The 3,319-nt window shown below is 40.1% G+C and overlaps 1 pseudogene; it reads left to right on the top strand.

Annotated features, from left to right (window-relative positions):
• Positions 1-407: 407 nt before the first annotated feature.
• LOC147394240 (secreted RxLR effector protein 161 pseudogene) lies at positions 408-1,097 on the top strand (annotated as a pseudogene).
• Positions 1,098-3,319: the final 2,222 nt, after the last annotated feature.

The raw sequence follows: 3,319 nt of genomic DNA, 5'->3' as shown, positions 1-3,319 counted from the left end.
ACCCTAAGCATCCTCACAAAGTTTTTAGACTAAAGAAGGCACTCTACGGCCTTAAACAAGCCCCTCGAGCTTGGTATGAACGGTTGACTCAATTCTTGATCAACCATAACTATACTAGGGGTAGTGTTGATCAAACACTATTTGTTCAAAAGGTCAAGGGTTACACCCTTATTGTCCAGATCTATGTAGACGACATCGTGTTCGGATCTACAAATGAAGAGATGGCTCACAAGTTTGCCCACTTGATGCAATCTAAATTTGAAATGAGTATGGTGGGTGAGTTCAATTTCTTCTTGGGATTGCAGGTTAAACAGCTCAAGGATGGTATGTTTGTGTCCCAGACTAACTATGCACGAGAATTGGTAGATCGCTTTGGTCTTTAATCTAGACGAATTCACCACACCCCTATGAGCACCACACTTAAACTTTCTAAAGATCTATCTGGTAAAAGTGTGGATCAGTACCTCTACAGGAGTATGATTGGTAGTCTCTTCTACTTAACAGCCAGTCGACCAGACATTTCCTATTCGGTTGGAGCCTGTGCCCGTTTTCAAGCCGATCCTAAGGAATCACATCTCACGGCTGTCAAACGGATCATTCGCTATATAGCTGGCACCTCTGAATATGGTCTCTGGTACCCTTTTGATTCATCCTCTATTATAGCTGGGTACTCTGACGCCGATTGGGGCGAAAATGTTGATGATCGAAAATCAACTAGTGGTGGTTGTTTTTATGTTGGTAACTGTCTCATTGCTTGGCAAAGCAAGAAACATAATTCCATTTCTCTATCCACCGCTGAGGCTGAATACATTGCTGCCGGAAGCTGTTGTGCACACCTTCTGTGGATGAAGCAACTGCTTTCGTACTATGGGTTACCTCAAGATATGATGAGCTTGTTTTTTGACAACACTAGTGCTATCAATATTTCTTGGAACCCTGTCCAACACTTTCGGACTAAACATATCAACATTCGTCATCACTTCATACGTGAACTTGTTGAAGATCACGTTATATCTCTCGAATATGTTCCAACCGAGCGTCAACTTGCCGATATTCTCACAAAACCTTTGGATTCGATGCGGTTTGAACACCTTTGAAATTCCATTGGGGTGTGCTCCCTGTGAGCCCCCGATTCGAGATTTTGGCAGAGTGCTTGATAGCACTCCCGAAAATTCAAATTTTCGGATTTTCGCCCACTATGGGCACTTTTGAGTCCTATGACTCATTTTTGAGGCTTACTAGTTACATCCGAGGTTTTTGACCTCTACTTGTCGCCACATGCTTTTTGGTAGTGTCGGTCAGACAAAGGCACTGTCGCTTGAACCTTCACAAAATTATGAAAATTGGTATATTTGGGTTCTTAGACCCATCATAAGTTGGTTCTTGCACCTTTGTCATCTTCATTGAAAATTCGCTTGCAAATTCTTTATCTTTCAAATTTTTTACCGAATCTCGTCGCGACACACTTTTGTAAAAATTCTCTAGCCTTAACGAACGAGAGTTGGGGGACGTACATAACCTTTTTCTTTAAGTAAAGACCTTGGGGAATTCAAAAAAATTACAAAAAAAAAAAAAAATTGAGCATTTTTTTTCACCTCGGCAGCACCGTGCCCATGCACAGTGGCACCGTGCTACAGTGACGATGGCACCAACATCACTCTATAAAGTGCTTCTCTTGCTATTTTTTCTTCATTTTTTCTTGCTCAACTTCCTCTCCACTCCTCCTTCTTAGCTACTCTCTCTACGTATCATCTCTCTCTCTATCCATTTTCATCATTTCCCTCTTCTCCATCATCATATTCACATCTTTTGGTTATGTTTCGTGCGCAATGAATCGATTATTTACATATCATCTTTTGTGCACACACATATGCATGTTTTGACACGGCTCTATCTAGTTATATATGTTTTTTTTTTGTGTCATTTATCATGCCATGCCCATGCTTCATAGTCATACTATCTTTGGCATGTCTGTATGTGCTTCCGCCATGCATCTTACTCTGATAGTCATATTAATTACGTGCATCTGTATTATTCCCCTGTGCTTACTAGTATATATTTTGTATCGGCATTGGGTTGATTACGCCCTTTGTCAAATACTGACAAAAAGGGGGAGAATATTATTTCCACCCGTGTGTACTGTTTCAATTACTTTTATAGGTAAACATTCAGGGGGAGCAGTACCAAAGGGGGAGCGAAGCAGTTAGAATCTTAGGTTTTTATTTTTAAACACTTTTGTAAGATTCTAATCAGGTGTAAGTCGTGTTGGTCAGTCTGGGAATGTTTTCCAGTATTTTTGGTCTACTTTAAGGTTTTGTCTCGTAATTGACAAAAGGGGAGATTGTTAATTCCATATTTTGTCAATTACAAGACATATGTTGAGTGTCGGATCGATTTACCATTGAAGACTAATGAAGACTCCGGTAAAGCTTCTCAACCGCATGTGGCTCGACAAAAATCTCCATTGTGTGTACAAGAAACCCAAAAGGTAATGAGACCACCCAAGACCATTTTTCAACATTTAGATGAATGATAGGTCGACCCATAATTATTAGGGAAACTCGTTCTTCGACCCATTCTATCATCATCGGACTTTTCGATAACCAAATGGCCATAGAGGGGACATTAAAGATTTGACCACCCTAAACCAATTTTCTATCCTTGGTACTTTTTATGTGTCATTATATAGATAATACCTTGCACACCTTCGAACCGTTTCAGCACCAACCTTCCCGATAGCTCGATTTGACCCAAAAAGATAAAAAAGCTTTTTCAAGAATCGACAAGGGCTTTAGAGGGGACATTAACGATTTAACCATCCTAATCCCATTTTCTAACTTTGGTGCTTTTTAGGTGGCATTATATAGATAATATCTAGTACAACTTCGAACCGTTTCTGCACTGGCCTTCCCGAAAGCCCAATTTGACCAAAAAAGGTAAAAAAGCTATTTTGGTTATTTCACTTATTATTCTTAGTTCTAACCCTTGGTTTCAGTTTGGGGATGTTTTATATAGTAAGATCTATCATCTCCCCAAACAGCATACAAAACGGACTTACCGTTTGGAAGTTATGGCCAAAATACTCCTCCAATGGCATTTCTATAATTTTCACGATAGCACTGTTCATTAGGCACGGTAGCACCGGCAGCAAGTACCATTTGAGCACGGTAGAACACTGTTGGAGCACAATTCCACCGAAAGAGCCGTTGGAACTTCGAAAATGAATTTAAAAAGGTATTTTTGGCTCATTTCTCTCATGGTTCTAGCCCTAGAGAAAGCTCACACTTCATATCTACATCCCCTTGCTTTCTCTAAGCTT

The sequence above is a fragment of the Akebia trifoliata genome, chromosome 9 (assembly GCF_017979445.1).
Source record: "Akebia trifoliata isolate Shusen 1 chromosome 9, ASM1797944v1, whole genome shotgun sequence".
NCBI lineage: Eukaryota > Viridiplantae > Streptophyta > Magnoliopsida > Ranunculales > Lardizabalaceae > Akebia > Akebia trifoliata.
Note: the sequence above shows the minus strand (reverse complement) of the source record. Positions and strands in the feature narration are given on the sequence as shown.